The 27992-nt window shown below is 36.8% G+C and overlaps 1 protein-coding gene across 4 annotated transcripts in view; it reads right to left on the minus strand.

The window, feature by feature from the left end:
* Positions 1-27992, minus strand: part of PEAK1 (pseudopodium enriched atypical kinase 1) — a 312205-nt gene that overhangs the window by 186391 nt on the left and 97822 nt on the right. The window contains exon 3 of one of the 4 annotated variants that reach the window (XM_059371770.1): positions 11060-11227. The exons of the other annotated variants lie outside the window; for them this stretch is intronic. The gene's annotated coding sequence lies outside the window, so the exon portion shown is untranslated. The remainder of the gene's footprint in view (positions 1-11059; positions 11228-27992) is intronic. 4 annotated transcript variants of the gene reach the window in all.

The raw sequence follows: 27992 nt of genomic DNA on the forward strand, positions 1-27992 counted from the left end.
AATAAAAAGAGGAAAAAAATTTTGTCATCTCTGAACTACACTTAATGACAAAATCTTCTGCTTGCAGTAAAGACAGAGAACATTCACTCTAATACATTAGTTAGAAGACCACACAATTAGTCAAAAGGAAATCAAGTTAGAAGCTTAAGCAGCACAAGTAAATCAGCCACCACAAACTGAAGCATCTCTAAATGGAATTCTGTACCATTTTTATTTTATATATTTAACTATATAGCTGTATAAGATAATAACAACCCAGGGCATATCTTCTATATCAAAAAGAAAGGTGATTAGAAAACAGATATATGTTGACAAAGCACAGAAGCACTTTGGAGCATAAAAGTTATTTACATGGAGTTGTATGTCTTCTTGTCCTTGACTCTGTAAATGCCAATTCCCTGCTTTCAGGTTTGCAGACAATAAAAAGTGAGATACAATGCTGAATGTTAATTTTCAACATAACACTGATGTTATGTCAGAAGATATGGATAATTCCCTCTCTCACATAATACCTGTCATGTTAAAATATCCCTACTGATATGAACCAACATTCGTGAATGAAAGGTGGAAAAATTCTTTTGAGCTGTTGTCTTCAAGCAAATTGACAGATGTGAACGCACAAACACTAGTGTTCGATTATGAAACCCCCTCACACATAAACACCATTGTAAAATAAATTTCTCTAAGAGAAGAGGGACTGAAAATATTACAAGCTTGCTAAAGAGAGTAACACCAAGCTATATAAGAAACTGGCAGCCCAAGAATATGATGTTGACAACCACGTTATGCTCAAGTGTGCTATAGATGGTCATTTAGATGCTGTCAGCCAATGTCATCTGAATGTCTTCAAAATTCCATTTTATGAAAAACCTGCTGACTTAGGAAGCAATACAGAATCATCTATCTGATCTAAAACAGCAAACTGTTTTTGTCTGATATATATTTATCTTTCAACAAGAAGAGAGAGTTATATATTTCTTGTCATGATAATCTTAACCATAAATTGAGGCCAAAGTCTGCACTATACAAATGTAAGAATTGTTCATAAAAGAATAGCAGATTTTATGTTCATACACAGTCAATTCTTACTATTGTGGTAGGTATGTTCTATAAAGTTTTCTTCAACACTGCATCAGTGAATATTGTACTTCAACTGTTTCTAGGAAATGGGAAATACAAGGTGAGCCTCCGATTATAACATTTTCATCAAATGATCAATACATAAATTTTGTTTTATGTGTATTTCACTTAAAAACATGTTATTTAATAAATACTGTTCACTCATTAAAATCTAACTCAATAGTGTTATTCACGACTGAACGTTTATCTAACACACATGTCGCCATAAGGCATATCAGAACTATGTTGTATTTAGGAACACTACATAGCTCTTCTGCACTTTGGAGAACATGTTAAACAGCCCAAAAAGGCGCAAAAATATGAAAAATTTGGCACTAAGGAAATGGAGAAAAGGACATTAATTTACAGTATGAGAGTTAAAATAAGAAAGCAAATGTCACCTTGTTCAAACTCAGCTGAGAATGTGCAAATCAGGCAACTCATTTTTAAATTTTTTTTATTTCTTTATTTTTTTAAAGATTTTATTTATTTATTTGACAGAAATCACATTAGGCAGAGAGGCAGGCAGAGAGAGAGGGGGAGGCAGGCTCCCTGCCGAGCAGAGAGCCCAATGCAGGGCTCAATCCCAGGACCCTGGGATCATGACCTGAGCTGAAGGTAGAGGCTTTAACCCACTGAGCCACCCAGGCACCCAAGATAACTCATTTTTTAAAAATTAATCCTTACATCCAATGTGGGGCTTGAACTCACAACCCCAAGATCAAGAGTCACATGCTATACCTACTGAATCAGCCAGGTACCCCGGGCAACTCATTTTTTCACCACTCTGAGTACATCTACAAATGATCGTGGAAGCACCAAAATTATTGATTTGGGGGTTGCAAATAAATTGTAGCAAGTAAGGGAATTTGCAGAAATGAAAGCAATGAAGAATGAGGATCAACTATGTGTATATATATCCTGTGTATATGTGTGTATTTGAATGTATGTTTGTGTGTGTATATGCATATGACACATCTGAGAGGAAAGATAAGTTGTGGGACTCTAGTATGAGACTCTCCTGAGGTCCATTTCTGTATTTCCACTTGGCAAACTGGATACCTCTACCTGAATGTACTATGCGCACTTCAAACTTAACACACCAGGCTCATTTCTGTACTTACCCTGAACCTGTCTTCTGCTACATCACTACTCAAGTCACTATGACTCTGACTCCTTCCTCCACATCTTACCCAGGCACATCTTACCCATAATGATTCAACCTCTGAAATATCTCTTAAAGTTTCTCTCTCCCCCTGACCAAGCCCACTGCAGTCATCATTAAATGCCTTTCTATCATTTGGACCACTAGCACAGTTTTACCATCTTCTTTCTCCATTCTCTACTCCAAAATCACAGGCTATATTACTGTCACTGTTAGTTTTCCAAGACCTAATTATACTTTCACTTCCTGATACCTACGTGATGAGCTCCAAATTTCTTGGTTAATGGTATATAATGCTTCATTATGATGACACCAAATCGTCCTTCTTTATTTATCTACTGTCACTCACCTCTGCTAAACTCTATAGCCACAGTAATCTATTTCCCATTCTTTGAATATATCCTGCCCTTTAAAGACCCTTTATACATATCAGAAATTCCACTAGAAATGCTCTTTCTTCCATTATTTATTTGCCCTCAAAGCCTCTTATGTCACCTGCTTTATATGGACTTTTCTGATGGGCCTTTACCTCTACTTCAGGCCATGTTAGTCACTATATTCCCTATACTTCCATAATATTTTCATATACTCCTATTCTAAAATTCCTTGAGTTCTAATTATTAAGGATGTACAAGAATGTACAAGGTTGGCCAAATACTGATTGCTCCTGCAGCTGGGTAATGCAGATTCAACTACAGTCTATTTTAGTGAGTATGCTCAATTTCCATTAAAACAAAGTTTTGAAAAGTCAAGAACAAAGACAAAGAGAAAATATTTGACTATAAGTAATTGAAAATTGGACTTAGGTGTAACTTAAACAAATATGGCATTAACTTTTTTTCTCCACATAAGAAGTCCAGAGTTCCTAGTCTAGGGTCATCACAGAGGCTCAAGAAGGTCATCAAAGACCAAGTCCCTCTCTTTTTGCTGCATTAAGTGTGCTGATTTGTTGCTTCAAAGCCACTTGCAGTAGAAAGAGGCATTATCTCTACATTCAAGGCAGAAAGAAGGATAGCGCAAGTCACTATCAAAAGCGTTTCTTCAGTGCCCTCAGCAAATTTAGTTTGTAATACATTGTCCATAAGCTCTTAACAGTGCCCTGATGGCCTGATCCCCCTGCTTTGAATGCAGAGACTATTTTTGTACTTTAGCAAGCAATCTAGTACAAAGCATATAGAGGTACTCTGTATCTAATGAATATACGAATCTAATAAAGGAAAATTATAGTATGCATAATAATATAAGAACTCTGCTAAATTTCTTTCTAAAAATAATAAAAAGTGCTCTGAAAATTGCCAATGCTGTGCAAATAAAGAACTACTAGTATTACAGTAGTTTGACATGTATTATCATGAGATGTTTTACTGTTTTCTCTGTAGGCAACCAGGTAGATGATTAACAAAAAGTCAAGAGACCTGAATTTTTGTCCAAGCAAAACAATCTTGATGAAACTCAACTGACTTAAAGATAATGTTATTAAAGATTATCCCCCAGGTTTGTTCTGAGGATAAGGGAAATGTAAACAATATGAAAGCACAGTGAAATGTATAAAGCAGTATATACACATGCATTATAAATGAAATGGTTCTATTAAGTCTTGGGAGGAAACTTACAGTTCCTATGTAGTATACATAAAGATATATACCACACGCCACCATCAATAATATGAATTAAACATGGATGCTGAATGTGGTTAGATGAGTTCCTTGATTTGGCCCTGATTCGTTCTGGCTATGGGGAAGTAAACTAACCAGACCTTATATTTATACATCACCAGAGAAAAAATGCTTTATAAAATAAAATAAGCATCTTGATGAAACTATGTAATATCCACAAACTGAAAAGTAGGATACGATAAACAAACTGGTTAATACAGAATAGTTGACATCAAATCCCAATTCATCAATTAATAATTACGACCAATAAATGAATAGTACAAAAGTAGGCCAAGGTCCTAAAGCACTTCTAAGTTAAATCAAGTGAGAAATAAAAGTAGAAGCCTGAATATTAATTTTCCTCTGACTTTAATAAACTTGATTGAACTTATAAAGACTACTCTTCAGGGTGACCTTATGGCTCATACGTACAGGCAACACTGGGGGTCAGAAATATTTCTGATTAATGATAACTTCAGTGGCCTGTTTTCTAAATTTTTATTAAGTTGTATATTTCCTAACCTATAAGAATGTTATATAATAAGCATTATGTATATGTAACAAAAAACTAACCAATACTAAGGAAGAGAAAAATGACAGTTCTAAAGCAAGAGAATCTCCACAGAATATTATATTAAGAATTCATGCATCTTCACCTTTATTGGATTTGGAGACAATAGCTGCTTTGAAGAAAAACATGGTCTTCTGTCAAGTATGTTTAATTAATTCTCACTTCCCAAAATTCAAATACTTTAACCTTATTATTAAAGATTTACCATTTCCTAATTCATTTAAGCAGAAACTATTCTCCATGTAGGTTACCACGGAATTATTAATACTGAAAACTGACTTATCTTAATACAAAAAACAGCATCAAGACTGTAGTTCAGTAAATTCCAGGAGAGTACTGTATAAAGCATCAGTAGGTCATAAGCAAAACTGAAAAAATTTCAACAGGGGATCAGACTTTTCTTACAATTATTTCTACAGGAGGAATATCCATTTCATAAGAAACCAAAATGTTAGAATAGTAAGAATGAGGGTGCCTGGGTGGCTCAGTGGGTTAAACCTTGAGCTCCACATCTGCCTCTCTTGTGCTCAGTGGGGAGCCTGCTTCCCCCCAACCCTTTCTGCCTACTTGTGATCTTTGTCAAATACATAAATAAAATCTCTTTAAAAAAAAAAAAGAATAGTAAGAATGAGCTTATGCTTTATAGCTGTATCCACCAACTTTCAAATACATCAATTTTTGTTTTTAAATGGGGAGAAACAATGTTTCCCTTCATGTTTTATCTGCATATATTGTTTTATCAGCTAAAACTTCAACAGTGAATATTCTTCCTACAAAGAATTTGGCATATCTGCAATAAACAATAAATTATTTGTTAATTTATATAAAAATAAAAGTTGTAAGTGATATAATTACAATGAGGAGCCATTTTATTTTATTTTATTTTAAAGATTTTTATTTATTTATTTGAAAGAGAGACAGTGAGAGAGAGCATGAGAGGCGGGAAGGTCAGAGGGAGAAGCAGACTCCCCATGGAGCTGGGAGCCTGATGCGGGACTCGATCCTGGGACTCCGGGACCGTGACCTGAGCCGAAGGCGGTTGCTTAACCAACTGAGCCACCCAGGCGCCCCGAGGAGCCATTTTAAATATTTAACTTTTCAGATGGAGGAAAAAGTATATTAACTTAAAGATTTATTGCTTTTTAAAACATTCATGATTTTGTCTCATTAAAAACTAGAGAGGATATTATATATTAATAAATGATTCAATACAGCAGAAGATACAATAGTTCTGCACATTTACACATCTACTGACAGACCACCAAAACATATAAAGCAAAAACTGACAAAATTGAGGGCAGGAGGCAACTCGGTGACTCAGGTCATGATCTCAAGGTCCTGGGATCCAGCCCAGGGAATGGCTCCCTGCTCAGTGGGGTGTCTACTTCTCCCTCTCCCTCGCCCACTGCCCCTCCCCCCTGCTCATGTGCTCTCTCTCTCAAATAAATAAATAAAAATCTTAAAAAAAAAATAAACAAGCTAAAGGGAGAAATAAAGAGTTGTACAATTATAGTTAGAGGCTTCAACATCCCACTCACAATAATGGATAAAGCAACCAGATAGAAGATAAGAAATAAAGGACTAAACATCATAAACCAACTAGACCCAAAAGAGATATACAGAACCCTCTACCCAACACAGAGTATATATTCTTCACAGATGCATGTAAGACATTTTCCAGGACAGACCATATGTTCAGCCACAAATTAAGCCTCAACAGATTTAGAAAGATAAATATCACACAAAATATCCTTTCCAGCCACAACAGGATAAAGTTAGAAACCAAGAACAGAAGTAAAACTGGAAAATTCACAAATTTGTGGAAATTACACTACACACTCTTCAGCAACCAATGGATTAAAAAAAGAACTCACAAGAGACATTAGGAAATACTTAGACATGAATGAAAATGAAAATACAACATGCCAAGACTGACGGAGGCAGGGAAAGCAGTGCTAAGGGGAAAATACATAGCTATAAATGCTTGCATTAAAAAAAAAAAAAAGAAAAAGAAAAAGCTCAAATCAGCAACCTAAGCTTACAACTTAAGCAACTAGAAAAAGAACTAAACCCAAGATAGCAGAAGGAAGGAAATAATAAAGATTAGAGCAGAGATAAAGGAAATACAGAACAGAAAAACCATAGAGGAAAATCAAATGAAACCAGAAGTTTCTTGAAAAGATTGTTCCTTGAAAAGATCAACAAAATGACAAATCTTTAGCTTAAATGGACTAAGAAAAAAAGAGAAAAGTCTCAAATTATTAAAATCATTCACTAAAATTAAAGTGGAGTCCTTACTACCAATTCTAAAGAAATAAAAAGGATTATAAAAGAGTTTGGGGCACCTGCGTGGCTCAGTCAGTTGAGTGTTGGACTCTTGGTTTCAGCCCAGGTTGTGATTTCAGGGTCTTGAAATACAGCCCCACAATGGGCTCTGTGCTTAGGGCAGAGACTGCCTGTCCCTCTCCCTCCTCTTTTGCCCCTCCCCCCAGTATAAACATGCATCTTGCACTCTCTCTGTCTCAAATAAATCAATAAAAATTTTTTTAAAAAGGGTTCTGTGAACAGCTATACATTAACAAACAGGATAACCTAGAGGAAATGGACAAATTCCTAGAAACACAAAACCTATGAAGAATAAATCATGAAAACATAGATCTGAATAGACCTATAGCTAGTAAGGAGATTAAATCAGCAATCAAAAATCTCCAAACAAAGGACCTGATGGTTTCACTAGTGAACTCTGCCAAACATTTAAAGAACTAAAGCAGTCCTCCTCAAACTTTCCTAAAACACTGAAGAGGAGAAAACATTTCTTAATTCATTCTATGAGGTCAGCATCACCCTGATGTCAAAGTCAAAGACACTACAAAAGAGACAAAAAACCCAGAAATAAACCCTCACATATATTTCACATATATGCAAATCAAAAGTATAATGAGATACTACTTCGCATCCAATAGAATGGCTAGTACGAGAGAAAGAGGAAAGGGAAGGGAAGGGCAGGGCAGGGCAGAAAGACAATAACAAGTTCTGGTGAGGCTGTAGAGAAATTGGAACACTTGTACACTACTAGTACTAATTTAAAACGATAACTGTTGCTACAGAAAACACAATGGTGATTCCTCAAAAATTAAAAATAGTTACCATATTACCTAGCAATTTACTTCTGAGTCTATACCCAAAAGAAGTGAAGGCAAGCAGCACTACTAAACCAATGTTAACATACAAAAGCCACTCAAGTGTCCACTGACAGATGAATGAATACAATGGAATACTATTCAGCTTCAAAAAGGAAAGAAATTTTGCCATATGCTGCCAACACAGACAAACCTTGAAGACATTAGCCTTCATTAGTTCATTAGGGAAATGAACTAGTCACACAAAGACAATGATCCCATATAAGGTACTTTAAGCAGTACTTAAAGTAGTCAGAATCATAGAGACAGAAAGTAGAATGGTGGATGCCACAGGGCTAGGGGCAAAGGAGAATGGGGAGTATTAGAAGGTCGAGGCTATATAAAGTATCCTCCAGAATTAAAAGACATTTTGAGACCAAAAAACAAAGTAGACAATGCCATACATTTTACAAAGTTTTACTCAGGTTAACAAATTGAGGGGGAGGATCAAGTGAATGATGATCCAGACCTACACAGTTATTTCCCAAAAAGTCTGGCCCTTAGCTACAGGTTTTATAGAGCAAGGGGACACAGGGCGCATTGTAAGGAGCTCATAAGGTTCACGTGCATTTCAGAGGCTCTGCATTCACCTAATTGACACATCTCATGATGTTATTTGTGCAACAAGAAGAGGAAAGACTATGTCATTTGAACAAATTTACAGAGAGTCAAAGCCAAAGCAATCCTCCCCACATTCCAACCCTGGTGGGCATTTCTAAGGCATATATCCTAATCTCCAAGGGGCCTGGGACATGTAGCCCCCAAGAGAGGTCACAGAGAGGACATAAACAAGACGAAGGGCCAATGATGGAGTCAGTATTGTCATCAATCCTATAAGGAGTTACTGTTGAGTAAGCACAGAGCAGTTTTACAAGATGAAAAGAGTTACAGAGATGGATGGTGCTGATGGCTCCACACTATGAATGTATATAATGTCAACTCTACACATAAAATGGTTAAGATGGTAAAATTTATGCTTAATCCATTTTACCACAATAAAAAGAATGAGAAAACACTGAGGCATAATGGATGGAATAAATGGGCCACCATGGAGTAAGAGAAGAATCTACATGTCATGATTAAGGGGGAAACATTATAAAGAAGGAAGGGGGGAAGGAAATAAGAAAGGAAGGAAGGTAGATAGGGAGAGAGAGCAAAAGGGAGGGAGGGATTCACACACATACACATATATATACACACAGAAGCACACTTTGAACTTTGGCCCAAAGCACCAGGTACTATAGCATAGTGAATGCCCCCTGGGGATATCAATTACTGTCATATTCTGATATCAAATATATAATTTCCAACTTGGTCTCAAGTGACCAAAATTGGACTAAATCAGGAGTAATCAATTGAAAACAAAAACAAAAACAAAAAACCCCCGCAGATCTGAAAGATTCAGACAATGTTTCACTGTCACTCCCTGTTAGGGTATCAAACTGAATTTGGAAGAGTTCAGTATGAGTTCCATTTGCTGAAGTTAGGTCTCAGGATACACACATAGCATGGTTGCTCCTGGAGCCGCTGACTTGATAGATGCTATGGGCAAGTACTAGTGCCATTTGCTGGGAAAAAACACATATACCACAGTAGTTACTTAAAATCAACATTTTCACAGCTTCAAATGGTAATAGAAGTAAAATATTCTAATTTCAAACTCACTCCAAGCTGCCAATTTAAAAATGTATGTTCTTAAAAACTTCTACAAGCCTTAGAGTTAAGTAATGTGTTACTAACACCTGTGACTGCCTCTTCCCTGAAGCCTGTGTCACTTCAGCTGACATAACAACTCGTCCTCCTTGGAGGAATTCAGTCCCCTTGTCACACAGTCCTGGTCAAGCAGGTGAAAATACTTGTCATGGGCGATTTTACCATAATAAGATGTCTCTAAGCTCTCTAGAATCCGTAGACAGATTCTACTTGGCAGCCACCTCCCTCTTTTGCTACTCCTGGTGCGGACTGTGTGCTCCCTTGGTGGGGACCTGGTACCCCTTTTGTGAAGCAGCAGCTGGGGAGACTCCGGTGCCCACCGTGGCCAACAAAAAGCCCAAGGAAGGAGTCAAGACTGAGAACAATGATCCTATTTATTTGAAGGTGGTGGGGCAGGATGGTCCTGTGATGCCATGTAAGACCAAGTGGATATACCACTTAGTCAACTAACGAAAGCCCAGTGTGAAGACAGGGTTTGCCAATGGGGCAGATCAGTCTGCCAACTGATGGGCAGCCAGTCAATGAAACAGACACACCTGTGCAGCTGGAAGTGGAGGATGAATACAACTGATGTGTTCCAGCAGCAGACAGGAAGTGTTTATTAAAAAGGGAATCTACTGCTTGACCCCAGAACTCTGTTCCTCCAGGCCAAGAAGGCACTCTCAGTGAGAAAGTCACAATTTGATTCCACCACATCTTGACTACTACAGTTTAGTTTTCTCTATTCTTTCGTTTTCCCCATTCCTTTATCATAAAGTAACTGTGTATGTGCACAAGCATATTGTATTTTTTTGAATATTTTGTTTATTTATTTGAGAGAAAGAGAGAGCAAGAGCTGGGAAAAAGGGGTAGAGGGAGAGAGACAAGCAGACTTCCTGGTGAGCAGGGTACCCAGTGTGGAGCTTGATCCTAGGACCCCAGGATCATGACCTGAACTGAAGGCAGACGCTTCACCGACTAAGCTACCCAGGTGCCCCTTATATAGCGTTTTTTAAAACTAAATGGCCAGTGGTATGTTTTGATCAACATCAGATGGAGATGGGATGGGGAAAATACTGGTTCTGGGAAAATACCCTCATTCTCCATTGGTGGCATGCTCATTCAATTCTCATTTTTATATTCCAGTAAGTTATTTTTGCTCTCACTGTTTAACAAAAAAAGAAAAACATAAAAATCCTTGCATTCCTATTCTACTGGAGAATTTTAATGTTTTTCATTTATCATGGTAAAACCAAGAACGATTTTATAACTTTTTTGTATACAGCTATTACCTGTAAGGCAATTTGTCTTTCAACGGGGATAAATTACTCGAAAAGAAATGAATCCTAGATAGTTTTCCCTTCAAGTCAACTTAAAATGTCTTGAAACTTAAACTCCTTGTTTAAAAAAATAAATAAATTTGGGGGTGTGTGCAGGCTCAGTCGGTTAGGCTTCTAGCTCTTGACTGCGGCTCAGACACTGATCTCAGGGTCATGAGACTGCGAAAAGCCTGCTTGAGATTCTCTCCCACCCCCTCCCTCTACCACTCCCCGTGCTCACACTCTCTCTCAAAAAATTTTTAAATTTGAATTTTTTAAAATAAAAAAAAAGTCTGCAGACAGGTGAAAACTGATGATAGGCTGAAAAAACAAAAAAAAGAAATGGACGAGGTTTTTACCTCAAAAGTCCCAGTGGGGCACCTGGGTGGCTCAGTGGGTTAAGCTGTTGCCTTCGGCTCAGGTCATGATCTCAGGGTCCTGGGATCGAGTCCCGCATCGGGCTCTCTACTCAGCAGGGAGCCTGCTTCCTCCTCTCTGCCAGCCTTCTGCCTACTTGTGATCTCTCTCTGTCAAATATATAAATAAAATCTTAAAAAAAAATAAAAATAAAAATTTTTTAAAAAGTCCCAGTGATACTGCTTTTCAAACTACAAAATTCATTGGACTCTAAGGATCCATGCTTTGCAAATTATAATGGATAAATATTTGTGGATATCACTATAACCAATAGCATTAACAAAATAAGTATACCCCAAACTTCAATTACAGACAACTTCAGAAATAATGTGGGCTTGGTTTCAGACCACCACTGCAATAAATATCAAAATAAAGTGAGTCAAGTGACTCGGTTTCCCAGTGCATAGAAAAGTTATATTTACTCTATACTAGTCTATTAAGTGTGCAATAGTATTATGTCCAAAACCAAAAAATACTTTATTGCTAGAAAAGGCTAACCATCATCTGAGGCATCAACAAGTTGTAATCACCAATCGCAGGTCACCATTAAGAAATATAATGAAGAAAAAGTTTGAAATATTGCAAGAATAAACAGAATGGGACACAGAGACATGAAGTGAGCAAATGCTGTTGGAAAAATGGTGTCAAGAGACCTGCCTCATTGATGCAAGGTTAGCATAAACCTTCAATTTGTAAACAAACAAAGAAAAAAGTAGTTTTCTGCAAAGTGCAATAAAGCAAAGCACAATGTAACAAGGTGTGCCTGTCCTCCTGGCCCTTATTTTTCTGTGATAGGTTTCAGATCATTAATATCTGTAAGGAAAACAAATGGACTGAATTGACATTATTGAAGAAAAAATGGTCCTTCAATTCAAATATTTTAAAACCCCATAGTTGCTGATTTATTAACATTTCAACTATTAAAAGTTACCCCCTTTTCTCACCTATACCTTTAAATAAAAACAAAATTCATGACAGATTATATAGACTTCCTCAGAGATTTTGCACAACTTTTGCTTACCAATATCCTCATCACAAACTGGGGCATTTGCAGAATATTTAAGTAGGTCATCTAGCTGAAAATAGTAAAGAATCCTAGCAGAAAATTTAGCAGATTACTTGCTGTCTCTTTTCCATTTAATGACTGACCTTTTAGGTAAAGAAGTCTTTCCAATGGAAAACAAAAACTTCTCTGGCATGTTTTCCTTCACATTGCACAATGTCCTACTTTACTATCTTTCAGATCCTCTAGGAAATTAGTACATGCCATGACTGTCATTTCCTATAACCAAGATATTTGTGCACCTGGATGAGCCAAAAGCAGAGACTGCAGATCTTAGAAGCTCAGATGTACCAATCTTCTTATAATACTAGCTTTCAGTGGAATTGGGGAAGATAGCTTGAATAAAAAGAAAATTGGTTGCAAAGGAGGAATTCTGCTATAAATAGGCAGAATTTTCTATTTTTCTGGCAGCCACGGAATCTAATAATATTTTTTTTTTAAATCTATGAGCTGAGAAGGATTTCTCTATGAAGTATACTAGGCAATCACTCTCAGTTTGCCCCCAGCCACAGGGAGCACAATGGATTTAGTAATAGAGTTTTTCAAATGGTAATAGATTTCAGAAGTCCCCAAAAGTGGGCAATGATCACTACTACTATGCAGTGTATCCTACATTGTTTAAACTGCAGCAAAGAAAACGAAATTGATTTTGCTATTTAATGATAGGTTTCCTCCTCACTTCATGATTTCAATTCAAGATTAACACAGTACCTTTCATTTACATCACATCCCAAATTCTCTATTGAGAACAGATATTGAATAATATAGGCAAGACATTTCCTTTCTTGCTCAATGAGAAATTAATGCCAATATTTTCCAATCTTTTAAGATTATTCAACATTCATTTCACAGCAAATATTTATTGAAACTAATGTATTTCAGGTACTTCAATCAATTCTTCCATCATCCAAAGAACAGAAGCACTGTAACTTAAAATTTTTCAAGTACTCTTCATCACATGATTTTCAAAGAGGTAGTTGTTTTTATCGTTATGTTTTAGGTTTCCAGCTTCTAGATGAAGAAAACTCAGCCATTTTAAAAGAGTTTAACAACTATACCATAATTGTCAGAGATTCTAACTACCTTCAGTTTTAAACTAGTCTGATGCAGACCAAAGATACGTTGTTGGTTTAGAAGTGATCACATATGTAACTAGCAACATAGGAGAGAACAGTCATTTTCATCATTTCTTAAAAATAAAAAAAACACCGTTATTTCAGGTCAGTCACAACGATAAATCTCTGTTTTGACCATATTTATTCTTAAGGAAGAAAAGTCCTACAGCTTCTGTTCTTTGGTATCTTTAATTCCAACTTTGAGAAGACCCAGTAACTGCCCTTATCACATTTCTTCCTTAAACACTGATTGCTGGGTGGAATATAATGAGTTAAATGGTCCTTTAAACTTATCCTTTTTTAAAACTCTTAATTCAAAAAGCATATGGAGACTATATGCCTTAAGATGTCAAGGACCACAGTTTAGGATAGCAGAATGGTAGAGCTGTAGTCTATAAATTCTATCGTAAAATTCCTCTCTTTTCCTCGTCATTGACAGTTTCTCCTCAATGTTCTTTCAGCATCTCTAAAATATTGTGCCTCCTACCTATGTGCTTCTCTGGTGTTAGAAGGCCCACAGGGAGCTAAACTTCAACCATTCCCAGCAGCACCTAGGGAGGACAAGACTGTACAAAGTGGTAATAGTCGGCACTTCTATTCCCTTCCTTCCCTACCAAGCCCCTGCCAGCAGGACCCAGAAGGGAACTAAACATCCACCCCCACCCCTGCAAAGAGGCAAGCCAAGGAAAAACATTAAATACCAAAATTCATTCAATATGAAGTTTCCAAGAGTACTTATAACTGTGTTTACTAACCTGTGTATATATACACACATATCTATGAACATTTCTATATATAATCATCCATATCCATATTAAGCTAAACATGCACTCATACTAATTAATGTCTCCAAATCTAATCCATTAGCACATATATCATACTAGCTTCTTCTCCCTGTTTACTTATAACTCCATTACAATAGTAGAAACATGTACAGTAGTTTTGAAATTGTTACCCTGAACCCCATGAACCCCCTGTATGAGAGTACAGTGTTTACATATATATTCCTTTTCCCTTTTAGTCTTACAGATTGCACTGATTTCCAAAGTTACTTAGATCAGCACCTTATTCCTCCATCCCTTTCACTGACATTGTTTCATATATCTGCAATACATTTACATTCTTTTGTCACATTTTACACCCCATACTGGGATCCCTGATCATCTAAATGAAGTTTTAAAAATTTGTATACATTAAAAAAAAATTTGTATACATTAATATTCACTCTTTCTGCTATAAGGTTCCACAGGTTTTAACAAATACTTACTGTCCTATATTCACCATTACAGTATTGTACAAAATACATTCACTACCCTAAAAAAGCCCCTGTGCTTCACCTCATCAACCCTCTCCCCAGCTAATTGCTCCCCTTGGCTCTTGGCAACTACTAATCCTTTCACTAACCCTTATTTTTGCCTTTTCCAGAATGTCATATAATGGGACTTGTACAGAATGTAGCATTTTCAGACAGAATTCTTTAGCTCAACAGTATGCATTAAAGATTCATCTATGTCTTTACAGTTTGATAGCTCTTTTCATCACCAAATAATATTCCGTTTATGGGTGTACTAAAGTTTATTCATTCACCTACTGAAGGATATCTTGGTTGTTTTTGGTTTGGGGGCAGATTATGAACAAAGTTACTATAAACATTTGTGTGCAGGTTTGGTAAATATGAGTTTTCAAATTAGTTGCGTAAATACTTAGGAGTGCATTTGCTGGTTCGTATGGTAAAACTACACTTAGTTTTGTAAGAAACATCAAACTGTTTTCCAAGGTAGTTATAGCATTTTGCATTCTCACCAGCAAAGAATGAAAAATAATGTTGCTCCACATCCTTGTCAGAATTTGTTTTTGTTTTAAATTTTACCCATTCTAACAGGTATGTAATGGTATCTTCTTATTATTTTAATTTGAAATTCCCTCATGATCTATGATGTTGAATATCTTTTATATACTTATTTGCCACCTATACATCTTCTTTGATGAAATGTCTCTTCAAAGCTTTTGTTCATTTTTTCAATTGAGTTGATTTCATTGAGATTTAAGAGTTCTCTACCTATTTTGGATACAAATCCTTTATCAGATGTGTTTTGCAAGTATTTTCTCCCCGTCTGTGGCTTGTCTTTTCAGTCTCTTAACAGTGTCTTGCATCACGCAGAAGTTTTCAATTTTAACTAAGCCCAACTTATCCATTTCTTTTCTTCCCTGGATCACATTACTAATGTATTTTGTTTTATTTATTTATTTTTACTTTTTATTTTTAAAGAGGGGGAGGGGCCAAGGGAGAAGAGGAGAGAGAATGTTAAGCGGGCTCCACACCCAGCATGAAGCCTCATGTGGGGCTCAATCTCACAGTCCTAAAATCATCACCTGAGCCAAAATCAACAGTTGGACACTTAACTGACTAAGCCACCTAGGCATTCTCTTACTAATGTATTTTAAAACTCATTGCCAAACCCACAAGTCATATCAATTTTCTCCTATGTCTTCTTCAATAAGTATTATAGTTTTTCATGTTAATATCTGGTATATGACTATTTTGTGTTACCTATTGCTTAAATCATAAGGTCTGTGCCTAGGTTCACTTATTACATATGTTCCAGCACTAGTTATTGAAAAGACTATCTATCCTTTGTCCATTGAATTGCTTTTGCTCTCTTGTCAAATATCGCTGACTAGATTTGTGTGGATTTATTTTGGACTCTCTATTCTATCCTGTTAATTCTTTTGAATTCTTTTTGAATTTGAATCCTGTCTATTCTTTTGCCAATAATACTGTCTTTTACTGTAGCCTTATACTGAGTCTTGAAATCAGGTAGTGTGAGTACTCCAACTTTGTTCATTTTCTTTGTTCATTTTCAATATTGTGTTGGCCTTCTTAGGACTTTTGTTTTCCATATAAACTTAAGAATTAGTAAGATGATACCTATAAAATAGTTTACTGGGATTTTGACTGGGACTGGGTTGAGTCTATAGATTAAAATGGAAAAATGGAAACAACGGATATCTTAACAATATTAAGTATTCTAATCCACAAACAGATTATCTCCCCATTTATATAGATCTTTGATTTTTTTAAATCAGTGTTTTATAGTTTTCCACTGTGTGTGTATGGATATATATATATATATATATATATACACACACACTGTATATATTCTGTATATATTTTCTCAGATCTATACCTTAGCATTTCATTTTGGAGAGTGCTTTTTAAATGGGATTTCCTGAAACTAAAAAGTTTGAGAAAACTGTTCACACAAATCACCTAACTTACTTGGGACTTGGTACTTATTTGTACATGCATATGGTACTTCCTGCACTTATCACTATACAGGGTTATTATAATGATGAAATGACAATATATGGAAAAATTACATGCAAATTAGAAATCACTAAACAAGTATAAGGCGGGGGGAGATTTATAAAGATAGGAAAAAACCAAAATTTGTACTCAATTGTATATTTAATGTAGACCCCTAAATGACAAATGTGTAGCTATTTAATGTAGGGTCTTCTGGAAATTAATCTGATTGATAGGGTATAATTCAATGGAAAATGGGTAAAACTTAGAATAGTGCAATAGATGAGTGTTTTGTAAGAATTTTACAAAAAAGGGACTTAGAAATAATTTAATATCTTCATTTTATATATGTTGTAGGTTGTTCTCACTAGGATATATTAGTATATATGGCAAATTATAATGGCAGTTATCATGTACATTCTCGTTTAGCCATTTTCTCTTTTTGAGTATTTGAAGAAAAGTGATGGAAGAGTAACTAGTCAGAGTTTAAAGGAGTAAGTGATGTAATCAGTAAGACCTCAAATTCTAAACCCTCAATTGGACTTAACTACAGAAATTCTGAGGATACCTTTTATCCTTTGATCTTGTATCATTTTTACATTGTCCTTCAGAAACAATTTGGCTTTTGCACACACTATCTCCCGGGTAAAGCAACTAGAAGAAGGCTGGCAGCAGGCTCCAAATATTTTCTTATGCCATTCAGAATTGAAGTGCCTTTCTAGATCCAGAAAAAGAACAGTTATGGTCATTTAAAATCCCTGGAAATGGATGTGTGATAGAATATGGCATTTACATTTGGAACTGCTTAATCATTCTTTTATAGACTAGCTGAAGGTTATTTTGTCTCTCTGGCATTTTCTTATGTCTAAGCTGCCTTCCTCTGTCATCCAGGGCTCAGTTTCAAGGTTGAAATACATTATGATAATCACAGTCAACCCAAAGGCATCCCTATTCCAAACTCTCCATAACTTCATGTTTTCCCCATCAATTTCACTTCAGTTAAAAGGACAGTTAAAAGAAGAATGTATGAATAAATCTGAGCTTACAAATTCTATTGCCACTATTACCTCACATACTCAGGCTTTTTATTAAATTTGCCATCTTCACATTATAGTAAACATTAAAAAGATGGCATGTACATAAACATCTTCATAAATTAAGTGACTCCACTTTAAAAAGCTGAACTTTCTGAAGTAAAGTTTCTCCATTTTTTACCTAAATTATCATCTATAATCCATCTTGGATACTTCTATTACTTCACATTTCTTTAATCACTTCTCTCCCAAAGCCAATGAAGAAAAACAATGCAGAGAAATACAAATTATTTTTTATTATTAAAGTATTACCAACCTCATGCATTCTTCAACTAGAGTTTTAGCTTTAGGACAAAACCATGGCTATAACCCAAGCCAATTCCCAGGTCTGAGGCTTATAAGTATCTGATAACAAGCACTTTACAGTTTATCTAGGTGTTGGCTTCTTTGCGAGCAAAACAAGGGAAGTGGACATGATGATCAGCAACTTTTCTTAAACAAACATCAACTGTTTGAACTTTTTAACTCCTACTGCTTACATTTTCACATAGAATGTAGGACCTTTTTGAAAACATTACTGGAATAAAAGATCTACAGAATAACAGTAGCTCACAGAGGAAATAACAGTATAAGCAAGTGATAGATATAAACATTAAGGTTAGTAAAATGTTAAAATCCTAACAAAAGCCTTCTCTTAGATTCTGTAAAGACCAGCATAAATTTTTTTTTCTTGACTCCAATAACAATTTTTCTGTAAAACCTTTCCTGCTTCAGAAGTTCTTATGCTAACTACCTCTTCTAGGTTCTCACGGCATAGGATTTCCTTCCTATCAAAGAATTTCCGTCCGACTCTGAACTCCCTCCTTATTTGTCCACCTAAGCTGGATCATACAGAGATCATTCAGATTGAATTTTAGCTTTTATGTGCATTTCCCTATCTAAACAGAAGGGGGACAATTTGGAAGGGGTCTGGCCAACAATCGCAAAATATTGGGAAAAAAACCTTGTTCTGCTTGAGTTCTCTTCAAAATTCTGTGTATACAAGGTTGGAATATTTATCAGTTTTTAAACTCTGGGTTTATAGACAAGGTCTTCATATTTGGTTACAGCTCTCATAATACTTAATATTAGGAATATACTAGGAGTGCCTGGGTGGCTTAGTTGTTAAGCCTCTGCCTTCAGCTCAGGTCATGATCTCAGGGTCTTGGGATTGAGCCCCGCATCAGGCTCTCCGCTCAGTGGGGAACCTGCTTCCCCCTCTATCTCTGCCTGGTGCTCTGCCTACTTGTGATCTCTCTCTCTGTCAAATAAATAAATAAAATCTTAAAAAAAGGAATTTACTAGCTGCTTAATAAATGCTGAATATGGAAAAAATAAAAGGTTAAAGATTTAAGAATTAAGATAGCATTAACTTTTCAGGTATACTAGTAGGTATTCAGCAGAATTAATATAAAAATTATTATTTAAATGTAAGGTTTCTGATAAGCAGTTTGAAGTAATGGAGGAGTAAAAGTGTAACCTGATACAACTGTATGACAAACTCACTGAGTTTCTGTGTATCATTCTAAAACTAGAACCAATTGAGTTTACAGGGCTATATGAATAAAGATAATGTATGTAAAGCAACTATCACTCCATGCCCCACAGGAGGTGCTCAATAAATACATGGCAATATTATGTAACTCATTCCTCAATGTAACTTCAGCCTTAATAGTGATAATGCCTTTCCTTCTTTGCTTCATTTCAACATATCCCTCATTTGTTACTTAAGACCCTACTGATAACACCTCAGTTAAAAATTTCAAGTATGTAGGCTTTTTCCATCTATTAGCTTCACTACAAAATTCTATTAGGAAGACAGTCTTCCATACTCTAACTATAGAAAAAATCACTTTTGATATTACATTGTTTTCTGGAGTCCTAGAACAGTAATAATATTTATGACACTGAGCACTGAAGTTTACGAAGCAGTAAATAGCTTTTGAGGCTGATTAAGCACCTCTGTTTCACTTCACATACTCCCGAACCACAGGCATTACCCCTTAATTAAATGCTTGTTATGTTACACAGGGAACTTTTTTGTTTCCTACACCTTTCAACAAATATTAGAATGAGAAAGGAGGAAAAAAAGCTAAATTATTGGAGAAGATGCTATTAACACTAAACTTCTGTTCAAAGCTGGGTCAACAAGATGACATCATGTACAAGTTTTACTATTTAAAAAAAACAAAACAAAAAACACAATATCAAGAGGCACCTGGCTGGCTCAGTGGGTAGAGTATGAGACTCTTAATCTCAGGGTTGTAAGACTGAGCCCCATGTTGGGTGTAGAGATTACTTAAAAATAAAATCTTTTTTTTAAGGATTCTACTTATTTACTTGACAGAGAGACAACGCGAGAGGGAACAAAAACAGGGTGAATGGGAGGAGGAGAAGCAGGCTTCCTGCAAAGCAGGGAGAGCAAAGCAGGGCTCCATCCTAGGACACTGGATCATGACCTGAGCCAAAGGCAGCTGGTAAACCGACTGAGCCACCCAGGCATCCCCTAACAATAAAATCTTAAAAAAAAAAATCAAAACGAACCTCCCCACACTAGAAAAAGCTGTCATTTGGAAAGATATCAATTACATTTGAAATGCTGGAGTTCAGGAGTACAGGTAAAACCACAAATATCAGGTAATAGACAATGCTTCTTTTCAATTTTATTTGGAAATAATTATAAAGTCATTTTATAATTTTCATATGATATTAATAGTTCAGCACTGGAGTGGCAAAAGAACAGAAAGGTACAAGTTTCTGTATCATTATCAAAGATGAATATGTCTTCTCTCATTTATGTGGGTTTTATCCCAGAGTAAGATAAAAGAAAAGTTAAAAGAAAACCTTAGAAATCCCTGACAAATTATCTCAGGGCTTTGCAGTTCATAGGAAGTTCAACTGTCATCATTACTTTTAACCCCTAGTTCAGGCAGCCAGTGGTAAATCCATACTTTTGCACAGACAGGAGGAAAGACAATGTAAGGCTGCATGTTATAATTCACAGTAGAATGTGTGTTTTTCAGCAAGGGAAAAAAACACCTTTATAGATCCAGAAAAACAGCAGTCTACATATCCTAGTGGGAAAATGCCAACTAGATACACTGCATTTATGAAATTGAGCAGCTGATCACAGATTGAAAATGATAATGATATGCAAATGTAATGGTATAATAAAGCAAAGAAAGTGGTCATTCATCAGATAAATCATCCCCTATACCAGTTTCTATCACCCATATGTCCTCTGTCTCCACCTGCTATTTAATCCACCAAAAAAAGTCTGAATAAATAGCTTTTTCTGGTCTGTAAGATAAACACTAAATTGTATTTTACACGTTCTCTCAACTAATTTGTTCTTGCATATTTTGCAGTTGCTATTAAGCTTATCAACTTGTTTTATTTTCAATCATCTTTATCATTTACACTAATAGAAAGGGGAGAGAGTGGTAAATAATCAAAAACACTCAAAAAGCATAATTTTATAAATTTACGTAAGATGTTAAAAGAACTTGAAGTCATGATACATCAGGATCTGGAGCTGTTTTCCCTGGAGAAAAGCTACTTAGAACAGACATGATAGCTGTCTTCAAATATACACAGTCATTCCACAAACAGTGCCAAAAATTAAAACTGATAGATGAACATTGTAGAGAGAACAACTTGCATTCACTGTATAAAAGACAACTCTTGTATACAGGTGGTACGGAACACTCAGGAACCAAATGATCTTGAACAGAGAGGTGGCTGGACTAAAACTAAATGACCTCTAAAGCCTCTTCTCACTCTTGAGTCTCCTGAGTCTATGACTTTGTGGTGTACGTTTAAAGTCAGAATGACATCTAGACATTTGTCAGCAGTTCGTGAAATCATACAATGTTCTAACTGTGAGGTTTTGGGTGTGAGGGTCAGGGGAGTGAGGAACAGAATGCTGACCCTGACTCAGTGCTTTGAAAATCCCTTATGCCCCTGGTGCGGTCAGAGTACCCATTTCAGTGCAGCTTATACTACTCAAAACTTTCTGGAACAAAGCAAACGATTGTTAACTTTCTCTGTGGCTTTCTTACCAAAAATTGATAAACAAAACAAACAAAACTAAAAAATTGGAAGAGGAAAAAATCACTGGGCTGTAAAAAAATATTTTGAACAAAAGAATGTAGGGTGCTGACAAGACCTGTATTTAAGGAATTTATCATGAAATCCAGACAGGACAGGAATCTAATGGAATGAGTGAAATGAGCAGTTTGTATACAAGGAATGAAGGTTTCCAGAGGGGTGGATGCAGAAAAGCTACTTTTAAAGACAGGAGCCATAATCATTTTTGAAAATTAAATGCAACTATATGCTCTCCACCTTCAACTCTACAAGTTTATGCAAAAGACAGAGCAAGTGAAACATACAACAAAGAAATCTGCTGTAGATCTGGGTGAGGATATCCTGAGCAAATGTTGAGAGTTGAAGGTATTTAAATAATAAATGTTTCAGATAGGAGAAACATGTGCAAAGGCCCTGAGCGAAGAGGAAGCAGAGCACATTTAAAGAACTAAAAGAAACTAAGAGAGACAAGAAAAGTGATACACGGGAACTACCGTATGACATACATTACAGGTCATGTTAGGATTTAATTTTTAGGCTAAGATCATCAGTAAACCTGAGAAGGATTTTTAAACACAGTGACATAATGATCAGATCTGGAGTTTGAAAAGATCACCAGATACTGGGTAAAGCATGTATTTTACAGGTTACCAAAGTAGAAGCAGAGAGACCATTTCAATAGTTTCTAACAATGATAGTCTAGAACAAAGGGTGGTACTGGAGATGGAAAGTACATGCATTCAAGAGGTATTTCAAATTGTGAAAGTGAATAAGGGAAACTTCATTTAAAAGTGAGTCTAGAGGCCAGAAGGGAAGCTCTCCAGCCCTATTAATTGTCACCAATTATAACCCAACAGGAAGAAACATACCTTGTATTCTGAACAGGAAGAAGTCTACTTTGCTACTTCAGCAAGGAGGAGGAATATTTTCTCCTGGCCCACCAACAAGCTCAGCCAGAAAGAAAACAAGATGGGACTGGGAGGAAGACAAACCATAAGTGACTCTTAATCTCACAAAACAAACTGAGGGTTGCTGGGGGGAGGGGGGTTGGGAGAAGGGGGGTGGGGTTATGGACATTGGGGAGGGTATGTGCTTTGGTGAGTGCTGTGAAGTGTGTAAACCTGGCGATTCACAGACCTGTACCCCTGGGGATAAAAATATATTATATGTTTATAAAAAATAAAATAAAATAAAATAAAAACAAAAAACAAAAAAGAAAACAACCACAACTCCGCCAACAAGAAACGGTTACCATCCTGAACTTTCACTTTCCTCAAACAGACTTTCCTTCAAAGCAATCCCTCCCAACTTCCTCCTTTTCTTTATAATGAAACATTCCTCTCCTTGGACCTCCGGACTTACCTAGGGTTTGTCATAGCTTGTGTATCACAAATTGCAATTCTTCTGCTATTCCTGAATAAAGCCATTTGGCTGGTAAAATAACTCGCTGTTTTATTTTAAAGGTGAATAAAATATGACAGCTAGTTTATTTTTTTTAAGATTTTATTTATTTATTAGAAAGGGAGCGAGCAAGAGAGCATGTGAGCACAATCGGGGGTGGGGCAGAGGAAGCGAAAGAGGGGCAAGAAGACTCCCCACTGAGAAGGGAGTTTGGCTCGATCCCAAGACCCAGAGATCACAACCTGAGCCAAAGTCAGCTGCTTATCGGACTGAGCCACCTAGGTGCCCCAACAGCCAGTTTATGTGTTAACAGAGGTTGAATACAGAGATCTCTGAGAGGGACAATGTGAGAATTAGGGAAGGTCTTCTGAAAAACAGCTCTATCTTAAAGGTTTAAAAGGCATTGGGAGCAACAAGAATCTCTGGTTGAAGAAATGTGCTGAGATAAATAAGAACACAGAAAAGTAAAGATGGAATTAGTTAGGTGTTTGGAATGAAGTCAGGGGTGTCTTCCGCAGAGTGGTTTGTGTATGGGGACATTGCCTACAGGGCTTTTAAAAGAAAAAAATTTAAACTTTATACTCAAGATAATGCAAAGCCAGCACACAATTTTACTGAAGAGAGAAACAAGATTTCATCTGCCTTTTGAATGAGGCATGAAGGGCTGTAACGTTGTATATGAGAGAAGAGTCTAAGGGTCAGAACTAGTGGAGAAGCAAAGGAATTAAAGAAGATGGGACCAAAAAATTTATAAGGTAAGAAAACAGGCTACAAATGAAAACCAAATGGATGTGAAGAGTTAGAGAAAAGGAGGGGACGAGGACCATACTTAGGTTTCTATCCTGGAACCGGCTAAACTGCCAAACCATTTGCAGACACAGAGGATACAGTAAGATAAATTAAAGTGACAGGTATTGTGACCAACCAAATGACAAAATATGAAAATATTCTGTTTCTAATCATAGTTACCCATGTAATCATCTTATTCTGCATACAATTATCAAACCTGGGTCCAATGGGAACTGGATGATATCAAGAATTCCTCTCTCTTTTTGCTCTGTATTATGAAGCTTTACACCCGGTAGGTCCTCAACAAATATTTCCTGCTTCTTTTTCAAAGATTTTATTTATCTATTTGAGAGAGAGACAGAATGAGAGAGAGAGAGAGAGAGCATGAGATGGGGGAAGGACAGAGGGAGAAGTAGATTCCCTGCTGAGAAGGGAGCCTGATGCGGGATTTGATCCTGGGACTCCAGAATCATGACCTAAGCAAAGGCAGTCGCTTCATCAACTAAGCCACCCAGGCACCCTCAACAAATATCTCTTAAGTAAATTAACAGTAACTGTGCCAACCAAGTTGATATCTAAATCGATGAAACTGACTATATGCTCGGCTGCAGCAATTACCAAAAAAACAAGTAACGATAGTTAACATACAGAAGTTTATTTTATTTTAGGTAAAAAATGTCCAGAGCCGGGCAGACCAGCTATGGCTTAACCATACAGGTCAGCAGTGACATAAAAGCACAAGGTCCCTTCTTTCTCCCTACTGTGCATTCCCTAGCATTTGCTTTCATATTCATGCTGAATTGAAATGAATTGAATATATCAATTCCATTCTCCTGAGAGGATGAAGGGCCCCAAAATATATCCCTTCAGGATTTCACTTGGTTTTGGAAAGAAAGCCCTTCCCAGGAGATTTGTATTAAATATCCCTCTGCCCAGCAATGTGTCACAGGGTCAACCCTGGCTGAAAGAGGTCTAAGGAAGAAGGAAAGGAGGGAGAAAGTGATTGGAAATGGGTATTTAATGGGTTCATCTAAATTTGCCATGTTGGAATTCATATTTGGTTTACCAGAAATCTTAAGGGGAAAGGCAGGAAGTGGGTGAGGGAGAACCAGCACTAAGGAAAAAAAAAATAGTAAGAGAAAAATACAATAGCACAAAGATCTTGGTTCCTAATACTATTCTCTAATAAAAGGAAGCAAGGCTCCTTGGAAAATGGCTGATTGTAGGTCTGTGGCAGGAAACACACAGTGGGTCTAGAGCAACCCGTAGTGCCAGAAAATAAGGAAATACTTACAAAAAACACAAACACAAAACCTTGTTGATGGAGTATGTCCACGGGGCAAAGAGGCAAGTGAAAGAACTCCTAATGGCTAAAGCTGGAATAACTTGAACAATAAATTATAGTATCAGGTTAAAACCCAAAGGATAAATCTCCATGAGGCCACACTCATGATTAAATACATAAATAAAATGAGGAAAAAAGACAAACCTCCTGTGCAGAAGATTTCCTAATAACGTATGTAAATATTCTGCCCTCAAGGAAGTAAAGCATAACTCTGACCCTTTAAGTATGGACTCTACACAGAGACTTACTCCTAAAGAGCAGTATATGAAACAGAGGTGGGTAAAGTAACTCCACAAGGCAGGAGAAACCTGGGAAACTCTAACTACTCCAGCCAGGTAATCAAGGTTAACATCAAAAGTGATAATTCATGTTGATAGTAGGTACCCTTGATATGATGCAATGAGATTGGCATTTTACCTCTGTCAGCTTTCTCCCCAAAACCGAAACTGCAGTATAATCATGAGATAAATATCATATAAAGCCCACAAGAGGGGTATTCTACAACACACCAGTAGATTTCAAAACTGTCAAAGACATAAAAAATAAAGAAAATATAAGAAAGTGTCACAGCTAAAAGGAACATAAAGAGAAATGAAAACTATATGCCATGTGGTATCCTGGATGAGATTGTGGAATGATATTAAGTAAAAGCTAAAGAAACTTGGATAAACAATGGGAAGTTAATAATTGGTTTATTAGTTATAACAAATGTACCAAATTATTGTAAGATATGAGAAGGGAAAATTCTGCATGTGGCAGGGAGAATGTATGGTAACTGTACCATCTTCTCAATTTTTCTGTAAAGCTAATACTTCTCTTAAAACTGTTAGAGCCCTTTGCACCATGTGAAGACAGAGTGAGAGAAGTAGGCAGTCTGCAGTCTGGAAGAAAACCCAACATGGTGGCACACTGATCTTGGATATTCAGCCTCCAGAACTGAGAAAGAAGTTTTTGTTGTTTATAAGAGTAATACAAGAAAAAATTGGCATATATGGGCAACTGGGAAAAGGTGGTGGAAGAACAGAGCAGAAAATAAGGAAAGTTATGTCAGATCTGGACTAGAGGAAGGTGTCAGCAAGAAATATGCCAAGGTGAAAAATGGTCAGTACAATGTAGTTTAAGAATGGCTAATATTCAGATTATGGTCAAGATGGCGGAGAAGTAGCAGGCTGAGACTAAATCAGGTAGCAGGAGATCAGCTAGATAACTTATCTAAAGATTGCAAACACCTACAAATCCAACAGGAGATCGAAGAGAAGAAGAACAGCAATTCTAGAAACAGAAAATCAACTTTCTGAAAGGTAGGACTGGCAGAGAAGTGAATCCAAATCCAGATAGACCTGGGGGGGGGGGGGGAGGGCTGGCTCCCGGGAAGCGGCGGAGCGACAGAGTGACGGAGCACAAAATCAGGACTTTTAGAAGTCTGTTCCTCTGAGGGACATCCCTCGAGAGGCTAAACCGGGATGAAGCCCACGGCGGGTCAGCGTGGCCCCAGGTCCCGCAGGGTCACAGAAGGATCGGGGGTCTCTGAGTGTCGCAAGGCTTTCAGGTATTAGAACAAGGAAGCCAACTACAGAGACAGAGCCAAGGAGTGAGCTCTTAGCTCAGGGATACCTTGAACCGGTCGCAGGCTCGGTGAGCTCAGAGCGTGGCCGGAGGCCAGGGAGACGGGAGTAATTGGGCGCTAATCTCTGTGGGCGCACTGAGGAGTGGGGCCCCGAGCTCTCGGCTCCTCAGAGCCGGAGACTGGGAGGCAGACATTTTCATTCCCATCCTCAGGAACTCTAGGGAAAGCATTCAGGGAACAAAAGCTCCTGAAAGTAAACCCAAGCTGATTACTCAGCCCCGCCTAGGGCAAAGACACTTGAGAATCACTACAACAGGCCCCTCCCCCAGAAGATCAACAAGAAATCCAGCCAGGACCAAGTTTACCTACCAAGGAGTGAAGGTTCAATACCAAGGAGAGCAGCGGAATTCCAGAGGATAAGAAAGCAAAGCACAGAACTCATGGCTTTCTCCCCAGGATTTTTAGTCTTGCAGTTAATTTAATTTTTTTTCTATTTTTTTTTCTTCTGCTCCTAAATTTTTTTTTAAATTTTACTCTTTTCTTTTTTAAAATTTTTAACTAGTTTATCTAATATATATATTTTTTCTTTTTTATATTTTTTCTTTATTCGTTATCTTTTTTAAATTCTTTCTTTTTTTTCTGAACCTCTTTTTATCCCCTATCTTCCCACCACTATTGGGAATCTCTTCTGATTTGGTTAAAGCATATCTTCCTGGGGTCTCTGCCACCTTTTTAGTATTTTTACTTTCTCCTTCATATACTCTTATCTGGACAAAATGACAAGGTGGAAAAATTCACCACAAAAAAAAGAACAAGAGGCAGTACCGAAGGCTAGGGACCTAATCAATATAGACATTGATAATATGTCATATCTAGAGCTCAGAATGACGATTCTCAAGGTTCTAGCCGGGCTCGAAAAAGGCATGGAAGATATTAGAGAAACCCTCTCGGGAGATATAAAAGCCCTTTCTGGAGAAATAAAAGAACAAAAATCTAACCAAGTTGAAATCAAAAAAGCTATTCATGAGGTACAATCAAAAATGGAGGCTCTCACTGCTAGGATAAATGAGGCAGAAGAAAGAATTAGTGATATAGAAGACCAAATGACAGAGAATAAAGAAGCTGC

The sequence above is a fragment of the Mustela nigripes genome, chromosome 13 (assembly GCF_022355385.1).
Source record: "Mustela nigripes isolate SB6536 chromosome 13, MUSNIG.SB6536, whole genome shotgun sequence".
Classification (NCBI taxonomy): domain Eukaryota; kingdom Metazoa; phylum Chordata; class Mammalia; order Carnivora; family Mustelidae; genus Mustela; species Mustela nigripes.